This window comes from Mus caroli, chromosome 19, assembly GCF_900094665.2.
Source record: "Mus caroli chromosome 19, CAROLI_EIJ_v1.1, whole genome shotgun sequence".
In the NCBI taxonomy this organism is placed as follows: Eukaryota; Metazoa; Chordata; class Mammalia; order Rodentia; family Muridae; genus Mus; species Mus caroli.
In genome coordinates, this window is record NC_034588.1 from 33,747,129 (window position 1) to 33,767,747 (window position 20,619).

The 20,619-nt window shown below is 43.3% G+C and overlaps 1 protein-coding gene and 1 long non-coding RNA gene across 10 annotated transcripts in view; one reads left to right on the forward strand and one right to left on the reverse strand.

The window, feature by feature from the left end:
- LOC115029984 overlaps nt 1–8,348 on the forward strand; it is a 19,274-nt gene extending 10,926 nt beyond the window's left edge. Inside the window, exon 3 of the long non-coding RNA XR_003835557.1 lies at nt 8,112–8,348. This is a non-coding gene — a long non-coding RNA (uncharacterized LOC115029984). The remainder of the gene's footprint in view (nt 1–8,111) is intronic.
- Nucleotides 1–20,619, reverse strand: part of Cpeb3 (cytoplasmic polyadenylation element binding protein 3) — a 187,271-nt gene that overhangs the window by 164,729 nt on the left and 1,923 nt on the right. For 3 of the 9 annotated variants that reach the window (XM_021152378.2, XM_029472539.1, XM_029472532.1), the window contains exon 1: nt 20,403–20,616. The exons of 2 other annotated variants lie outside the window; for them this stretch is intronic. The gene's annotated coding sequence lies outside the window, so the exon portion shown is untranslated. Of the gene's footprint in view, nt 1–11,230; nt 11,386–20,340; nt 20,617–20,619 lie in introns of those variants that run through there. 4 more of the 9 variants (XM_029472538.1, XM_029472531.1, XM_021152373.2 and 1 more) reach the window with 3 other exon arrangements.

Below are 20,619 nucleotides of genomic sequence, written 5' to 3' on the forward strand. Positions count from 1 at the left end.
AAAAAAAAAAAAAAAAAAAAAAAGAGTTCATTCTCTTTCCTTAGGCTCAAACTCAGATCCAACAGGCTTGGTGGCCTGTGCCTTCACCCACTGATCTGTCTTGATAGAATTTCCCCATCACACACTAATTTTTGAGAGTCTCCAATAGCCACTGGCTGGATTAGAATTCACTATGCATACAACACCAGCTTCTAACTTATAGCAATCTTCCTGCCCCTGTTTCCAAGTATAGGCATTCACTACTAAGCCCAGCCAAGACTATCTATCCCTTCACAAAATTTCAGAAGTAAATTCTACACAGTTCTTAATCATACCAGCTTTTAATTATTCTAGAGGCTGGGTCTATAGCTCAGTAATGAGGTGTTTACCTACCAAAGCCTATGTTCAATTCCTAGGGTTTTTTGTTTTGTTTTCCTTTCTTTTCTCTTCTTTTCTTTTTTGAGACTGTTTCTCTGAGTAGCCTTTGGCTGTCCTGGTACTCACACTCTGTTGGAGACCAGGTTACCCTCAAACTCAAATCCACCTGCCTCTGCTTCCCAAGTGCTGGGATTAAAGGTGTGTGCCAGCCCCACTTGGCTAAAACTCTTTATCAGTTTCAACCTTTCATTTGAAATGTTGTTCAAAAGTTGCTTCACAAACCAGGTATACTTCTATAATCTCAAAGCTCAAGAGGTCAAATCAGAACAATCTTGAATTTAAGGATAATCTGGGCTATACAGTAAGACCTATCTAAAGCAAAGCAAGAGCTGGGAAGCCGCTCAAGAGCAGGATGTTGTTTGTCTAGCATGAATAAGACCCCAAGGTTTACCCCAGGACAGGAAAAAAGAAGTTGTAGTCATAAACTTGACACCGAGAGGAACCCTCAAGGGACAGGCTTTAGAGGGATTTTATTAGCTTTCATAACTTCAGCTTCCATTGCAGAAGCTGAAGCTATGACTTTGATGCGATTTAAGGATTTCCTCCGTCTATCTATTCCAGTTACATCTTGTCTTACACTGCTGTCTATAGGGTATGGTCAAACACTCACCCTAGAATTCAGGACTCTATCTAGTCCCAACCTATGATTCCAGGTAGCATCACCCCTACTCCTCCAAGCGAGCTAGTCCACTGAGAACCCTGAGTCTCCCTGGGGTTCCAGGTTGTACCACTAACCCTGCTGCCTGTTGGTTTAATGTGATAATCTTCAGATCTATCCCTTTTCCTGCAAATGACATACTTTTGTCCTTTAGAGCTATATAGGTAGTATACTTCCTTTATCCAGTCATCTGTAGGAGGACACCTAACTCAGCCTTTTCACCTGGAAGGGCCTCACTAGGTTGTCCAAGCTGGCCTTGAACTCATTCATTAACCTAGGCTGATCTTGAATTTGTGGTCTTCCAGCCTCAGCCCTCTTGAGTGATTGGTGTGGCCTGCCTGTCCAACCAGGCCAGGCTTTGCAGTTAATATTTATGGGGCATACATTATGTGCTAGACACAATGCTAGCTGCTTTCCACATATTAATTTAGTTTTTTGTTGGTTTGAAATAAAAAATATTTTTCTTCTTTGTTTTTTACTTTATTTTTGAAACAAGGTTTGACCATGTAGTTCAGACTGGCCTGGGGACTGCCTGTGTAGGCCAAGCTACGCTTAAAGTCCCGATCCTTCTTCCTCAATCTTCTGAACGTTGGAACTACAGAACTGCAGCACCACATCTGTTTTAATTCATTTCATTCACCCTTGCAATCCTTTTCTCCCCAAATCACACAGCCACAGAAACAGTTTGACCTTTAGAGGTGAAGAAAGAAGGCAAATGGTGGCTTAGCAACTTCTCTTTCTACCATTGAAACAAAGCTGTAGGAAAACCAGATTCTATCCATGGCAAGAGCATCTCTCTGTGGGATGTCCTAAAATAAGCATGACTATCTCCCAGAAAACAACTCATCAAAGCCCAGTGCAGTGGCACATCCTGATAATTCCAGCACTGGAGGTAGAAGGAAGCAGGAGGATCCAAAGTTCAAGGTCATCCTCAGTCCTGTAGTGAGCCCAAGGTCAGCCTGGGCCCCAGGAGGCCTGCTCTAAAAGTAAAAAGACAACTGATTTGTCTTAATAGATTGGGAGAAGAGGCTCGTCAGACTAGAGGCAATGAAGCAACCTTTTCTTTGCTACCATGTCTGCAGTGGCAGCCAGCAACTAGCAGGTTCCACAGGAACCTGACGAGTCACAGGAATCACCACAACAAGGACAAGGTCCATGTGTCTGTCCAGGTAGCCCTTGGATCCTCTCATTTGGTACCAAAGTAGTGTCTGTATAGTATCCGTGCCTTTCTTACATGGGGAATTGGACTTTCCCAAACTCCTCTACTTTTATAATCTGACATGATGCTAATAACTTATGCAGTAACTAGACTGCACAGAGCCCTCACTTTCCCTTTCACAGACTGTAGAATATACCCCTCAGCACCAGAAAGTGAGCAGTAGGGACTGAAATCCAGCCCATATTCCTCTAAGCAAGGACATGAATCTTATTGAAGAGCTGCATCCTGAAGGGACAATCCAAAACAGGATGCATGAGTATATGAGCGTTTCCCAATGGGAAAGTCAGGGCTAAGCTCAGAAGAGTATAAAATAGTTCCTACACAGGACATCTGGACTTTCCCTAGGGTGTTGGGAGACCTTGGATCTGATCTCCATCATGTAGAAGGATCAAGAAGAGATGATAATTTAATTCTCTTAATTGACATGTGAGTTTTGTTTGTTTTTGAGACAGGGTCTCAATATATAGGCCAGGCTAGCCTTGAGTTAACTCATAGGTGTACCTACCTCAGCCTCCTGAATGCTGGCTTAGAGGTGTATGCCACCTGTCACTTTTGTTTCTCACACTATAACTCATGTAGTAGTTTGATTTATGGTAGGCTATCTTTGTCTAGTATTGAAGATTGGCTTCCTTAGGGTTTTGCTTTAACCATATGAACCAAAATCCAGAGGTGTTTTTACATTTTATTTGCTTGTTTGTTTGTTTGTTTGAGACAGTATTATCCTAATGACCCAAACAGGCTTCAAATTCACAAGCCTCCTAATCTTAGCCTCCTGAGGGCTGGAATTCCAGGCAAGTGCCACCATACCTGACTCTCTGATACCTTCTTGGGGAGTCTGAGAAACAAATATGTGTGGCAATTATCTCTACCACCATTTTGGGGGGAAATAGACTACCTGCCAAAATGCTAAACAGAAAATGACATTATCACAGTAGTAGGGGGTCAACTTAATATTGTAAGAGCTGACATGTGGAAAGGGCATGAGATTATCAAATTTAATTCTCATCAGACATGGTAGCACATGGCTGCAATACCAGCATCCAGAAGGCTGACACAAAAGGGTCAGTAATTCAGGGACGGCCTTGGCTCCCTGGTGAGTTTGAGTTAAGTCTGAGATAAATGAGACCCTGCCTCAAAAATAAACAAAGAAAATATATCTCCATCTGATTGTATAAGCACAGTTATTCCCACTACCACTTGCCTGGTCCTAAGTAATAACAGTAACAAGTAAGCAGGCAGCACTCTGCTCCTACCCGGCCCATTGTCCTCTTGCAGAGAACGCAATACCCTAGTCTTCCTAAAAATCTCTTTAGGAGCAGTGGTGGACCTCATATTTCCAAGCACTAAAAGACCAATACAAGAGGATTCTTTGAGCCCAGGAATTTGAGGCCAGCCCAGGTTGGCCTTGAGCTCACTCTGTAGACCAGGTAGGCCTTGAACTTGGTGCTCCTCTTGCCTCAGCTCCCCACATGACTTTGATGACCAGACTAAGCAACCAGGCCAGTTACAGATTGTAACTGTGGGAAGCAAAAGTGCCTGAACTTATACATAGACACTATGCCTAAAAGGCCCATGTTCCCAGTTTCTTAGTTAGCTTCCTCTAAAAATAAAATGGAGGCAATTTTAACCGCTGCTGTATCTAAATATCCAAAATTATGTTAGTATGTATAAAAGCATTTTTAACAAACTAAAAGTAAAAGCCAATGTTTACAGTCTACCATTAATACTGGAAGGCAATTGAGCTTCCTAGAAATGCTATACTGCTCTTTCTCTCCTTCCTACTTAACACTGACATCACCCACCAGTCATGTGAGTCAGCTTCACGAGTACAACAATAGGATCCTACTAGCCAAATACTTTTCTCACTATATAGTCCTGGCTGGCTTTAAACTCCCAGAGATTCACCTGCCTCTGCCTCCCAGCTCTTGAATTAAAGACAAGCACCACCACATCTGGCTCCACATCCTTCTTATACCTCTTCTTCCTACAACTGTATTTCCTACTTCTGGAGGAGAAAACAAAGTATGAGGAATGACCTCAACCACCACAGAAAGCAGATATTCTTAATAAGCTTCTATTTCTTTTTTGTGTATTAGCTTTAAACGTTTACGTATAGAGAGTTTCTTCACCATGTTAATGATGTTTATAATAGCTGACATCATGTACTACGTAAGAAGGTCTTATGCCTTAGGGCAGTAGTTTTCAACCTGTGGGTCTCAACCCCTTTGGCAAACCTTTATCTTCAAAAATATTTGCATTATGTATGAGAGGTGGCTCAGTGGTTAAGAGCACTGTCTGCTCTTCCAGAGGTCCTGAGTTCAATTCCCAGCAACCACATGGTGGCTCACAACCATCTGTAATGGGATCGGATGCCCTCTTCTGGTGTGTCTGAAGATAGCTACAGTGTACTCACATAAAATAAATAAAATCTTAAAAACAAAAAGAAAGGAAAAGGAAAAGGCCAGACAAGACTTTTATGGCTGGGGGTCACCACAACATGAGGAACTATCCAAGTGGGCTATAGCACTGGAAAGGTTGAGGATCACTGTCTTAGGGAGTTAATCTTCACATCACCCCAAATAATAAAAGTTGTCATTCTTTTGCTGGAGTTTTCAATTTTGTTTTATATTAATTGGTGGGGGGCGGGGATAGAGGAAGGGAGAGAAGGAGGGATGGAGAGAGAGACAGAGCTAGCAAGCTAGTTCTCTCCCTCCAGCACCAGAGTCCTGGGCATTGAACTCAGATCATCAAGTTTAGCAGCCAGTGATTTTAACTGTTGAACCATCCCTGTCTGTTTGTTTTAAGGAAATTCAGGCTTAGGAATGCTAGATAAAGGCTGAAGAAATGGCTTAACAGTTAAGGTCACTAAGTTCTGTTCATAGCAGCCATATAAAAAGTGGGGCATGATGGGACATGCTGGGGAAGGAGAGATGGAGGACTCCTGGGGCCTACTGGCCTAGCCTAATTGGTGAATCCCATGTCCTGGTGAGGGATCCTATCTCACAACCTCAGGGAAGTCCAGTTCTGGAGGACCCTATACCTCAGGCCTGCTCTGGCACCCACCAAAACATATACATATGCCAACACACACACACACACACACACACACACACACACAAAGGGGCTGAGGACATAGCTCAGTTGTATAGCACTTTCCTAGCATTTTTGGTTTGATTTGGTTTGGTTTTTTTGAAGTGGGGGTCTCATGTAGCCAAAGTTAGCCTCAGACCACTATATAATTGAGACAGTCCTTGAATTCTGGACCTCCTCCTAAGATCCCAGTACTTGGCAGCAGCAAGCGCCCTCCCCTCTGAACCATCTTGCCAGCCTACCCCCATCAGTTTTTGAACATTTCTCTTTCCTGTGCACCCATGGTTTCAAACTCACTATATGGTTCAGCAGCAGCATCCCTAGATTCGGGGATTACATATATATGTCAAACACAATCAACTTGGACAACTGCCCTTTGTGAGTGGATATTCCTGACTTAGGTCCTTTTCCTGCTGCAGTTAGGAGTGAACATTTCCTCCAAAAGCCCTTGCCGTCTTTATTGGAAACAGCACCAGACATACCTGCACTGTTCTGCGGTGCCCTGTCTAAAGCACTCTGAGCACAGAGAGACAGACAATAACCAGGGGCCTGTTAAGCTCTTACAACATTCTGCAGCTTCTCTAGCCCCAATCACCAAACTGCTCAAAAACAAACAACCCCAAAGGCTTGTGAACCACATGCTCAGGTTTAGTCACAGTTATTGACTGGCCAATTTTCTGTGTTAGTTACTTCTGCCTCATTGTGACCAAAATAACCTAACAGAAAGCACTTCAGGGAGGAAAGGTTTATTTTGGCTCATGTTTTCATCAGTTTAGTCAATCATAGCAGGGATGGCATTACAGAGCTCACAGCAAGCATGTGGCAGGAATGCCTCCCATAGTATTGAACAGGAAGCAGAGAGCACAGTCAGAACTCGGGTAGGAATTGTGTCCATTGAACCATTTGCCCCGGAGACCTACTTCCACCAGACAGGATCCACCTCTTAACATCAAAATACCACCATGAGTCCATTTTAAAGAAATTTTCATGGAGACCAAGGCGTATTCTATAATGTGGAGTGGAATATTCTATGGACATCTAGAAGGACTTTTGAGTCATAAATTTTACGATGGTGTTTCTGGTTTGTTGTTGTTTCATTTGATCTGGAAGACATGTCATTGGGGAAAGTAGAGTATTAAAATCGCCCTCAGCTTCAGTGTTGGGGTTAATCTGTGGTTCAATCTCTAGCAATGTTGGTCTTATGTAGTTGTATGTAATGTGTGTTATGTCTGGAGCTGTAATCTCCTCCTAGTGGATTTTTAGCAATGAGAAGAAACAGAAACTGTATCCCATGAGATACTGTGGTACAAGCAGCAGAGCAGCGGAATCAGATGCCCTGTGTCACTTACTGACAGAATAACCATACACTGCTGTGCTGCTAACGAGCATACTAAATGACATTCTTACTCACACTGACGATCAAATGACCAGGTTACTCTGTTGTGCTTAACCTTAAATTTAGGATTTTAGAAGCTTGATCTGCTCAATTACAGCTCCGAGGACAAAACTATGAGGAGAATATACAATAAGTTTCTTAAACATTCTACGTAAGTCAGGAATTGTTATCATTACTATTATTAGAAATATTTAGTCAATTGGGTATCAACTATTAAAATCCTCTTTAAACAAGAGAGAGAGAGACAGAGATGATGATGATATGAGATAAACACTCAGCAGTGAAGAGCACTGGCTGCTCTTGCAGAACGTTTGACTCCCAGTACCACACAACCATCCATCCATCATTCGAGTTCCAGGGGACCCCATGCCCTCATCTGACCTTTATGAGCACTCTGCACCTATGTGGTGCACATACCTACATACATCCAAACAAAATAAAATAAATCTTAAAAAAAAAAAAAAGAAGAAAGTACCACAAAGACCACGTGTGGCGATCCATATCTGAATACTTGATATTCTACTTCCCAAGGGCTGAGATTACAGGCATGGATCACCAAAGCTAGACTGTCTCAGGTATTCTTCATAACCCAAAAAAAAAAAAATATCTGACTAAAACCCCTCCTTTATAAGAGCTGTTAATTTTTATTAAGCCCAGTTTGTTCTTCCGTTCTCACTCATGGTGGTGTTGTCATCTGTGAGAAAGCAGAGTCTGGTCCCAGGTCCTGGGCATTTATGCTTATGCTTTCTTGAAGTGGGAACTTAATGGTTCTTTGGAAAGATTTTGGATGCTGTTTTGCTGAGGCAAACACGTGAAGGAACATTTCATTAAAGTAGACACAGGTATAAAAGGCTAAGGCAGATTTGTGAAGGAACTTCACTGAAGCAGACACTGGAGAGAGGCCATTCTGCTAAAGCAAGCACGTGAAAGGTCACATGAAGAATTTTTTGCGAACAACACACATGTATTTGTCCACCTTATATTGCATAGTTGGGCTGCCTTTGTCAGGACTCCATAGAGAGTAACACACCAAAAAACTTCTAGTGGTGTGCTGCCGTTTCTTGCCACTTGAGCGGTCTCAGGCTGATTGGATGCATGTGCTAAGGCAAGGCACATGGAGGGCACGTGATGTTTGCAGGGTATAAATAGAGCTTCATGGGCTGGCAGAGCTTGGTTTTGCTGGTATATCTAACTGTGCAATGCTTGTGGGTCTCATGTCTTCACTGAGCTTCCCTTCTCTGAGAGAGAGGCACAGCTAACAACTTCTCCTGGTCCCTCCTGGTCCCTCCTGCTGACTTGAGCCAGGCTGAGGCCTGGCTGTCTCTTTCTAGATCCTGTCACTGCTGTTGCTAACCCAAGTCTACTGAACTTGACCGCTGGTGTATCTGGAATGGATTGAGCTGCCACTGCCTGCTAACCTATGAACTGAACTGCTGATTTCCAGACAACGCAGATGAGGTCACTACAAAGAACCTCTCTAAACAGGTCCACTTCCCCGCCCAACCCCCCACACCCCTGAATCCTTTCTTTTCCATTACCTCTGGTGGGTGCTGGGCTACAAGGGAGGTTTAAGAACCATAATTAAAAATAAGGTTTGGGGCTGGAGAGATGGCTCAGCGGTTAAGAGCACTGACTGCTCTTTCAAAGGTCCCGAGTTCAAATCCCAGCAACCATATGGTGGCTTACAACCATCTGTAATGAGATCTGATACCCTCTTCTGGAGTGTCTGAAGACAGCTACAGTGTACTTACATATAACAATAAATAAATCTTTTTAAAAAATGTTTAAAAAAATAAGGTTTGAAAAAATTAAAGTTATACTTTCTTCTACAAATTTTATACTTTTGGCTCTAACATTTGGGTTTTTTATTTGTTTTGTTTTGTTTTTTTTATTTATTATATGTAAGTACACTATAGCTGTCTTCAGACACTCCAGAAGAGGGCGTCAGATCTTGTTATAGATGGTTGTGAGCCACCATGTGGTTGCTGGGATTTGAACTCCAGACCTTCGGAAGAGCAGTCGGGTGCTCTTACCCACTGAGCCATCTCACCAGCCCTTGGGTTTTTTTTTTTTTTATCAATTTTTAGTTAATTTTTCTTGTAATGTGAGGTAAGAGTCCAACACCATTCATTTGCATGGACTGCCTAGCTGAAATGGAAATATATCCATTCTGCCTATTAGATTATTCTGGTGCCCTTGTTGAAAATAACCTGACCATCGGAATGTCAGGACTTAATTCCAGACTTCCTGGTCCACTAATCAAAACACCTTAGAACACTATTACACCATCTTCATTATTGTGGTATTTTAGTGAGCTTTAAAATCAGGAAACCGACACCAATAAGAAGGCCCAGCAGCTAAAGGCAATCCCTGCCAACTTTAATAACCTGAGTTCAGGATCTGCAGGACCCACATCACCAAAGGAGAGAACCAACTTGTAAAAGCGACTCTCTGGGCTCCAAATACCTGTCACGGCGTGCGCGCACACACACACACACACACACTGACACACTCGCACACAATCTTTGATGAACTCTGTCCATTTACTGGATGTTTAATGGTTGAGTTTTCAGATGTTATTCACTGCTTTTGTTAAGCTGATGCCTTTGTGTTGTGTTTTCACTTACCATCTTCTTTGTATGTACATCTGGCATGTGAGTGTGAGTATGGACGCAGGCATGCCGAGGTGCACATACCGACACAGAGTTACCTCGCTCCGCGTACCCTGGGACCTAGGGATCAGAAAGGAGTCCCTCCAGTGCTTCTACCCACTGAGCCATCTTGCCAGCCCAATGTCACTGTTCCCATGTAGCCCAACTAACCTTGAACTAACTATGTAGCTGAGGCTAACTTTGAACTTCTAATCCTCCTGTCTCAACTCCCCAGTGCTGTGACTAGTAGCATCCACTGCCACAGCCAGGTTTATGTGGTGATAGGGATTAAAGCTAGGGTACTGTGCATGTTTAGAAAGTATTTTACACACTTAGCTGTATTCCCATGCTTAGTGTGTTCCTTTTGATGTTTTTATAAATACAACTACTTTTTCTTACTTTTATTCCTGTATTGGTCACTGCTAATATACAGATATACAATAGATCTTCCATTTTGATCTTATAACTTGCAATCTTGTTAAACTTGCATTTTGGTTCTAATATGTGTTTTGTGTAATTCCTTGAGATTTTTTTTCATTAAAGTTTTCATAGTGTTCTGTTCTGTTCTATTCTGTTCTGAGAGAGGGTCTTACTATATATATCCGGCCAGCCTTGAACTCACAGAATACCCACCTATGCTTTCTGAGTCCCACTATGCCAGGCCTCATTAAAGATGTTGTGGGGTGGTTTTTTTTTTTAAAGATAGATTTATTTATTTATTTATTTATTTACAGTGTACATATGAGTACACTGTAGCTGTCTTCAGACACACCAGAAGAGGGCATCCGATCTCATTACAGATGGTTGTGAGCCACCATGTGGTTGCTGGGAATTGAACTCAGGATCTCTGGAGCAGTAAGTGCTCTAACTGCGGAGCCATCTCTCCAGGCCTAAAGATGTTTTAATAGACTTTAAACACAAAGGCAAAGGAAGAGTTCTCAGGAAGAAAGGCTCGCCCCCCAGCACAGGCATGTGTTCCCCTCACAGGGAGCAGCAGAAAGACAGAGCAGAGTCAGCTCCTTTGAGGTTTTAAACATAAGATCATTTCATCAGCAAATAAAATAGTTTTTCTTCTTCCTTTCCAAAGTGGATGCCATATTAGTCTACCTGTCTGTCACTCTGATAAAATACTGACCAGAGACAACTTGGAGAGAGAAGGGTTGACTTGGCTTCCATGTCCCAGTCCCAGTCATCATTAAGTCAGGGCAAGAACTTAAAGAAGAGAAGAGTCCTCTGGCACCATGGAGGAGAGATGCTTATTGGCTTGCTTTCCTCTGAAACCTCACAAGCCAGGCCCCCATCATCTGCACCTCTCTCCACATCCCTATCTTCTGAGCTTTCATAGCAGCTCATTAAGTCCTGAGAATTCAATAGCCTTTTCTAGCCCAGAGCTTCAAATGCTCCCACCCTCTTCCCATAAAACAACAGTCTTAGTTACAGCCTGGTCTAGAACCAATTTCTGTTCTAGTTTGCATCTGCCACTGTGATTAAACAGCATGACCAAAAGCAACGTAGGGAGGTGCCATAGGTAGGGTTTCCATTGCTGTGAAGGGGCACCATGACCAATGCAACGCTTATAACAACAACATTTCGGGGCTGGAGAGATGGCTCAGTAGTTAAGAGCACTGACTGCTCTTCTGAAGGTCCTGAGTTCAAATCTCAGCAACCACATGGTAGCTTACAACCATTCGTAATGACACCTGATGCCCTCTGTTGTATCTGAAAACAGCTACAGTGTACTTACATAAAATAATAAATAAATCTTAAAAAAAAATAACATTTCACTGGGGCTGGCTTACTGGTTGAGGTTCAGTCCATTATCATCATGGCAGGAAGCATGGCAGTATCCAGGCAGGCATGGTGCTGGAGAAGGAGCTGAGAGTTCTGCATCTTGTTCCAAAGGGAACCAGGAAAAGACTGAATCTGTCAGGCAGCTAGGAGGAGGGTCTCCATGCCCACCCCCACAGTGACATATGTCCTCCAACAAGGCCACACCTCCTCCAAGAAGGCCACACCTACTAATAGTGCCATTTCCTAGCCAAGCATATTCAAACCATCACAGAAGGAAAGTATTTATTTCTCTTTACTTGTTATAATCCATCATCAAAGGATGTTGTGATGGCTTGCATATTCTTGGTGCAGGGAGTGGCACAATTAGAAGGTGTGGTCCTGTTGGAGTAGGTGTGTCTCTGTGGGTGTGGGTTATAAGACTCATCCTAGCTGCCTGGAAGTCAGTGTTCTGCTAGCAACCTTCAGATAAATGTAGAGCTCTCAGCTCTGCCTGCACCTTGATGATACTGGACTTAATCTCTGAACCTGCCAGCCAGCCCCAATTAAATGTTGTTTTTATAAGATTTGCCTTGGTCCTGCTGTCTGTTCACAGCAGTAAAACTAAGACAGAAGTCAAGGCATGAATTCAAATAAAAACCCAGGAGTCAGGAACTGAAGCAGAAACAAGGGAAGAATGCTGCTTACCGGCTTGCTCTGCATAGCACACTCAGCTTGCTTTCTTATATAACCCAGGCCTACCTGTTCAGGGGTAACACTTCCCACAGTGGGATGTGGGCCCTCCCAAGTCAATTGAGAAAATGCTTACAGAGAAGGCCCACAGACTTTGTGTTAACTTGACAAAAACTAACCAGCACAGATGCCTTTTGTTTCTTTTCTTACTTAATTGACCTGACTAGAGCCTCTAGGACATTGTTGAAAACAAGTTTCAAGAGCATACATCCTTGTTTTATCTCTGAGGGAAAATTCAATTTTTCACCATGTGGCATGGGGGGTGGCTATGTGTTTTCCATAGATGTACCTGGCAGGTAAAGAAGAACCCTTCAAGCCATTAGAGGTGGCATACACCTTTAATCTCTGCACTCAGGAGGCAGACATCTCTGAGTTGGAGGACAGCCTGATTTACAGAGTGAGTTCCAAGACAGCCAGGAATACACAGTGAAACCCTGTCTCGAAAAAAGCAAAAACCAACCACATACACATACACAGAGAGAGAGAGAGAGAGAGAGAGAGAGAGAAGAAGAAGAAGAAGAAGAAGAAGAAGAAGCAGCAGCAGCAGCAGCAGCCGCCGCCGCCACCACCTTCAAGGCTGGAGAGATAGATGGCTCAGAGTAGTAGAATATTTACCTTTCCCATGGGGGACCCAAGTTGGGTTCCTAGTACCCACTTGGTGACTTAGAACCACATTTAACTCCAGAACTTGACACCCTCTCTGGCCTCCTCAGGCATTGCACACATAGGGCACAGACATACATGCAGGGGGAACTCCTATACCTGTAAAATGAATGGAAGAAAGGATGGAAGGAAAAAGAAGAAAGACAGACAGAAAGATAAGCCCTCCTCCTAATTGTGGGGTCCGGTTTTCTCCCTTTCAATAGCTAACTGGGACTGAAAATAATAAATTAGTAAATTTGACTTTGGTTTCCAGAGCGTACATTTAAAAACTTATGTATGGACAGCAAGGTGCAAATGTGGAGATCAGCAGACAACTTGCAGGTGTCAGTTCTTTCTTTCCTGATGGGGAGCCCACCTGCTCAGAGGAGACGGGGGCATGAGGGAAGGGCTGTGGAAGGGGGGCAGTGAGCAGGATGTAAAGTGAATAAGTTACAAAAAAAATCTGAATACTGCCTGCTTTTTCTAACTTTTCAGCAAATTATCTCCAAACTGTTTGAATTCTGGGTAGCTGCAGTCTGTGTTTTTCTAAACTCTATCTTCTCCCTTTAACAGTCTATTTTTACTTCTGCATGGCACCTCCTGTTCCAGGTTCACTGGCATCATTAGGCCTCTCAACAGAGGCTCTATCTAGCTGCCTCTGAATGGGGCACTCTGAATGTTGGTGAGAGTCTAAGATTAACAGAGGGCTGTGGAAATAGCACACCTTGAAAGTCAAGTTCCAGGAGCAACAAGCAACTAGTAGTCAATTTAGAGTCAAGAACTTCTCAGGAGGAAAAAACCCAAAACCCAAGCAAATGTATACAGTAAAAGAAAGCCCACGTGCTGAGAAGAGAGCCCACTGGTTCAAGTACTAGACTCAATGCCCAGGATCAAAACCCAGAACAAACCAAGAAAAACTCCTAGATCCTAAGGATTCTAACAGTTTCAGATGAAAGAAAGCAAGTCAAACGTCACTTTAATCCATATGCTATATAGGCTAATGAAAAATGAACATCTTGGGCTGGGGAGATGGCTCAGCAGTTAAGAGCACTGACTGCTCGTCCGGAGGTTCCGAGTTCAAATCCCAGCAACCACATGGTGGCTCACAACCATCTGTAATGAGATCTGATGCCCTTTTCTGGTGTGTCTGAAGACAGCTAGCTACAGTGTACTCACATAAATAAATAAAATCTTTATAAAAAATACAAAAAAAAAAAAAGAAAAATGAAAATCTTTTCATTTGCTCACTATCATTAAAGAAATGTCTGCTCAGCTCTTTTGTCCATTTTCAATTTGGGCTATTTGGGTTTATTTTTTATTTGTTTTTTGAAACAGGGTGTTGTTATGCCCAGGCTGCCTCCTGAGTGCTAGAATTACAATGCTTGCCCCAAGACTTCTGGCTAGCCTCAAATCTCTGTGTTCATTCAAGCAATCTACCTTCCTTCTATCTCCCTTGTCACAGGGCAGGGTGGGGTAAGTGCACACCACTGCGCCTGGCTACCATGCTGGAGATGCAGGAGAAGGGTGCATCATACCTGCTCAGATACAGACAATACAAATATGAATATTAAAGTGTAAAGACTAACACAATAAATATTTTTAACTGCTTAAACTTGTAAAGAAAACTATTTGGTTCTAATGTTTAATGCACACATGCTGTGGTAAATATACGACCATTAGTGCTGTCTGAGTCCAGTGCTTTTTGAACTTTGCTCATGTGCAAGGAATTTTTATCTGCAATTGCTTATGCCATTGCAATGTAAATGTTAATGCAATGGAAATGCAAATGATGTTTTCCTATTATTATGAAAATATCCTTTTTTTTTTAAAGATTTATTTATTACCATAAATAAGTACAGTGTAGCTGTCTTCAGACGCACCAGAAGAAGGCGTCAGGTCTCTTGTTGTGAGCTACCATGTGGTTGCTGGGATTTGAACTCAGGACCTTCGGAAGAACAGTCAGTGTGCTCTTACCCACTGAGCCATCTCACCAGCCCATGAAAATATCCTTGACTTCACAAGTTCTCTGGAAAAGATCTGGGGAAATTCTAGTTCTACAAGACATTTTGGGTAGCTCTATGAACACATGGCTGTTTGAAAAAGAAAATTATTTTCCATATACATTTTCTCATAAAGTTGACACTCAAGCCCATAATCCAACCACAAAAAAAGACTGATACAAGAGAGCGCTCAGAGTTCAAGGCCAGCCTGAGCTACAAAGTGAGTTCCAGGCTAGCCTAGACTACAAAGTAAAACTTGTATAAAAAGTCAAAATAGTTGGGCAGTGTCTCACACCTTTAATTCCAGCACATGGGAGGCAAAGGCAAGCAAATCTCTTGAGTTGGAAGCCAGCCTGGTCTACTGAGTGAGTTCTAGAACAGTCAAGGCTACACAGAGAAGCCCTACCTTGAGAGAAAACACACACACACCAAAACAAAATCAAAATAGCTAAATAAAATGGACATTACAGGGTTAAGTTACAGAAGGGAAAATATACTATACTGCCCTATAATTCTTTTCTTTCTGTATTGACTAGTTTGATGTCAACTTGCCACAATCTAGAGACATCAGAAAGGAGGGACTCTCAATTGAAAAAGTGCCTCCATAAGATTCAGCTGTAAGGAATTTTCTTAGTGATTGATGGGGAAGGGCCCAGCCTATTGTAAGTGCCATCCTGGGCTATGGTCCTGTGTCCTATAAAAAAGCAAGCAAGCTGGCAAGCTGTGAGGTGCAAGCCAGTAAGCAGCACCCCTCCATGGCCTCTGCATCAGCTCCTGCTTCCAGGTTCCTGCCCTTACTGCTTCTGATGATCACCTGACCCATGCAACTGTGAATCTTAAAGAACTAGTAGTGAGCAGACCAGGAATGATGGCGTATACTTAATCACCTCAGATCTAGGAACGCAGAAATTTGAGGCTAGCCTGGACTACAGAGCAAGACCTTATTAGAAAGAAAGAGGACAGTCAGTATGTAGTGGTACATGCCTTTAATCCCAGAACTCAGATGATAGAAGTAGGTATATCTTTGTGAATTTGAGGCCAGCCTGGTATACAGAGAGAAACCCTGCATCAAAACCAAACAAACAAAAATAGAGACAGCAGTCCAGGATCGCCAGTTTAGTTTCACTGAAGGGCACACTGATCAAAATTTCCAGGACAAACCTCTAACTATGAACTAACCTAATTTCCTTACACAATGTGTCTCTTTCTCACGTCAGGCCTACCCCACCCTTGTGAGTTTCCATCTCTCCTAAGGGCAAAATTCCTAACACAAGCCTGTGGACTCTTCATTACGGGTCACTTGAACTTTAGGGATCAAAGTTACTTTAAAATCTCTTTGTTTCAATGCTTTTATTTATCAAAGCACTTTCCTCCTGGGGCACTTACACATGTTCTTTGGCCTGAGTACTCTTTCCTCTCTTTTCTAGTTAATGACTGCTCTTCTTCTGTCCTTAGTATTCTAGACAATTCCTCAGAAAAGCTTGCCCTGGCCTCCCTGTCAAACCCCTAATTATAATTCCTTGTAAGTGCTCAATTCCAAGTTACCATTTCGGATGCTTCTCCCACCAATCAGTAGACCTCACAAAGGCAGAGTGGACTTGGTTTTACTTCTCACTGTATTCCCACTGCTGCGTGACTTCAAGGCCTTTTCATTATATCATACATCCTCAGACAAACATATTTTCCCACTTAGGCAACAGAAACCTACACTTGAATCAGAGAAGTTAACTCCTGTCTTTAAATCTTTTCATTTAAATCCAGGCCCAAACTCTTCTCTGTCTAATCTTAAGTGACATATCCCATGTCAAGACATTCTTTTTAACATGGCAGCCCACATGGGTCTTCTACAAACTTGTGAGTTCCTTTGTATTTCTAGGCTAAGCTGGTGACTTTGCACACACTGCCACATTATCATTGCATAATGTTTTATGTCTGCGTACCTTTTCATTTAGTAAGCACAAACATTTTCTGAGCTCCTAGAGGGTAATTACAGTTTAATTTGCTATTCTAGTGCCCATTTACATTATGAATTCTCTGGGCACATCTGCTGAAGGAATTAACAAAGAACTTCCCATAGCCTGAAATGAGGGCTCCGCCCACAGCTTATCGCTAACCTTGGCAATTGACAGTTCTTTGGAGGATGCCTGAAGATGTTAGATTATTTCTCTGAAAAACCTTCATTACCCTTTTTGGCAGACAGTTCAAAACAAGTGTGATAGAAGAACATTAAATCATTCATTATTCTACATTTCTGGATATATTTAGAATAGTTCATAACCAAGTATTTTTAAATAGAGAATATTAACATATTCTATAACTCTTAAGATTAATCCACATTGTCAATTCTTATTCTTCCCATCTATGGCATGGAAAATCTTTTTATATTTTCAGTAAATTAATTTCTGCTAAAACTATAGCAATGGGCAAAAACCAATGTCTATAGTCATGCTGGTTACTGCCATGGCTGACTACCATTCACCACAAATTATCTATGTACGAAATACATTTATATTGTTTCTGATGGTGGGCCAGCATACATTTGACAGCGCTTGTCGTGGTGGTCAGAGGACAGAGTAGGGTGTGATGGGCCATCCCTACAGATCTCTGGCAAAAGGATTACCTCCAGTAAAAGGACATCGTAGGTTACATAGACCAGCCTAGACTCCAGGGTGAAACCCAATCTTTAAAAAGGAGGAGGGGGCAGGCATGGTGGACCACACCTATAATCCACAATTCAGGAAGCGAGGGAAGAGGGCTTCAGCAAAATGGAATACAACCTAACCATCTAGTGAGTTACATGCCAGCCAGGACTACGTAGCAAGATCCTGCCTGAAAAGAAGTACTAGTATGTATGTGTGTGTGTGTATGGGGTTGGGGGGGGGGGTGAATGATGACAAACCAACAGAAGCTAGAGAGATGGCTCAGCTGTTAAGAGAGCTAACTACTCATCTTGAGGACGAGGCTCGATTCCCATTACCCATGTGATGGCTTGCAACTATCTGTGACCACAGTCTCAAGAGATTTAATGCCCCTTTCTGGACTCTGTAGACACTGCATGCATGTAATACAAAAACATACATGCAAGCAAAACATTCATACACATAAGAATAAATCTATTTTTTTAATTAAAAAAGAAAAGAAAACCAACAAGAGAAGAGCTGGTCATAGGAGCTGGTGACCTGAAATCCTATCACTTGGCAGATGCAGGAAAATCATGATCTAGATCACACTTTACTTATGTTCCAGGCCGACTGTGCTATGTAAGATCCTCAGGCAAACATACAAAACAACATTTAAAAAAAAAAATCTAAGAAGAAATGGGAATTCCCCTTAATATAAACCACAAAGCTAAATGGACATGGTGTCAGCCTATATCCCATATGGTTAACTGCTTAAAAGAGAAACACACACTAGAAGCAGGCTTGCATAGCACACGAAGCAAAAAAAATAATAATAAGTTAAATATTACACACCCTGCTTAATCTACTCATTTTCCTTCCAAAGGTTGGCGGCCTATTTCTCTTTCCATGAGAAGGAGTATTAATTATAGTATCCTAAAATATTTCATGAAACCATGCTTCTAGAGGCTTGTCTTAGTCAGGGTTTCTATTCCTGCACAAACATCATGACCAAGAAGCAAGTTGGGGAGGAAAGGGTTTATTCGGCTTACACTTCCATATTGCTGTTCATCACCAAAGGAAGTCAGGACTAGAGCTCAAGCAGGTCAGGAAGCAGGAGCCGATACAGAGGCCATGGAGGGATGTTCTTTACTGGCTTGCTTCCCCTGGCTTGCTCATCCTGCTCTCTTATAGAACCCAAGACTACCAGNCCAGAGATGGNNCCACCCACAAGGGGCCTTTCCCCCTTGATCACTAATTGAGAAAATGCCTTACAGCTGGATCTCATGGAGGCATTTCCTCAACTGAAGCTCCTTTCTCTGTGATAACTCCAGATGTGTCAAGTTGACACAAAACTAGCCAGTACAAGGCTCTAGATATAAAGTACTTGTAACCCAAGCATAAAAACCCAAGTTCCAGCCCCTAGTACCCACACAAAGGCCATGTGTACCTGTGGCATCTACAATCCTAGCCCCAGGGAGGACAAGGGTAGGCAAATCTCTGGCCAGCTGGTTTAGGTAACCAACAAGCTCTGGGTTCTTTGAGAAAGCCAGTCTGGAGAACAATAGATCAATCTACCCAAAGCTGACCTTAGACTTCTGCACACATACGTGTACCCTCCCCCCCAAAAATAATAAAAATAGCCTTGTTTGTTGGTACAAGCCTTTAATCACAGGAGACAGAGGGAGGCAAACTTCTGAGTTCAAGCTCAGCCTAGTGTACCTAGTGAATTCCAGGGCTGCACGGTGAGAACGTGTCTCAAAATAAATAAATAAACATAAAAATGCATATTTCAGAAATTGGAGGTCGAATAAATTTATGTATTTTATTTATTTATCCTGACCATGTACACACTAATACAAAAATAGATTTACACAGGTAAGAGCTGGTTGTAAAAGAAATCTACCTTAAGCAATAATTTTGAAAGCCTTTCAACGGTTCTGGGTGTGGTGGGCCATACCTATATAATTCCAGATCTGGAGAGCTCTATGCAGGAGGATCTCCGAGTCCAGTCATCCCTGTGCTGCAGATACAAAAACTCAAACAAAAGTAGCTTTGATGGTTACTGTTTTGGGATAGGATCTCTCTCTGTAACCCGGACTGATTTTGAATCTGTGAAGACCCTCCCAGATCTGCTGGCCATGCCTACGCAGCTTTTTGTGTGTCCTTTTGAGCGAGAGTCAAACTAATTAGTATTAGAGGTTGACCTTGAACTCCTAATCCTTCTGCCTCCTCCTCTCCTGTGCTGGGGTTACGGGATTGGACGCCTACCATATCCTTGATTAATTGATTGATTATTTATTTACTTAATCTAGGCTACTCTGGAATTCATTATACAGACCAGATAATCCTTCTGTCTCAGTTTTCCAAGTCTGGGATTATAGGCCTGAGAAACCATTCCAGGCTCAAATTTAAAGAAACATTTTCATTTAAAGAAACAGCAAACGTTTTGTAGAAAAAAAACAAAAAACAACAAAAAACAAAAACCCGTAGGCACAACCAACGGAAAACTAGCAAAACATCCCACCAATCACAGCGCTAAACAACGCCACAGGTCGTCCAAATTACGCATCGGTTTAAGTCAACAACAGCTCTTTTCCCCGCTCCAAAGCTATCCCTTCCGGCGGCGTCAGAGAAGACAGAGGCGTGATTTGTGACTTCTTCCCTTTTTGATCCCTCGCCCCGGACCCACCTGCTTAGAGGTGTCAAGGAGCCTAGGAATGGTTCACGGTGACCAGCTGCGGAAAGAAACAAACACTCCTGACAACCCACAGCTGAGCAAGCAAGGGCTGTTTATTCAGCAGCGCGTCCCTTTTGGAGGCTGCCCGCAAGCCCTCGAAGGCTGGGCGACAGCACCAGAACCGAGAAGGTTCCTGGACAGGCAAAGTGGTTGCTCGCGTCCCACCCCCATGCTCTCCCATGTCCCCAACACACACACAGAGACGCCGGTGCGAACACTCGGGTTACCCACACGCCCCTCCAGAGCAGCCCCGCACTAAGCCACCCGTCCCGCCCCGAAGATGGGCTCTGACGCGGCCGAGGCTGACCCGAGCGCCCGGCCTCGCGCCGCCGCGGCCCGGCGTGCTTGACCCGGCCCAGAAACTGGCCCTCCACGCCGCCACCCCTCACCTGGCTCTGTCCCACCTGAGCGCGAGAGCTGAGGGGACAAGACGCGGAGAAGGGGCGCTGACCTTGTTGCTACTGACAGCGGAGCGCCACATGCTGCCGCTTCCCGGACAGCGGCCCGAAGGACATTTTTTTTTTCCCCCTGGAGGAAGGAAACGGGAGGGCGCCGGCCCGGCGGCGACGGGCACGGCGGCGGGGGTCCCGGCGGGCTGTGCAGCCTCTAGCGGGGACGGTCCGAGGACTACATCTCCCAGGCTGCTCCGAGCCGCCCCTGCGTCGTGA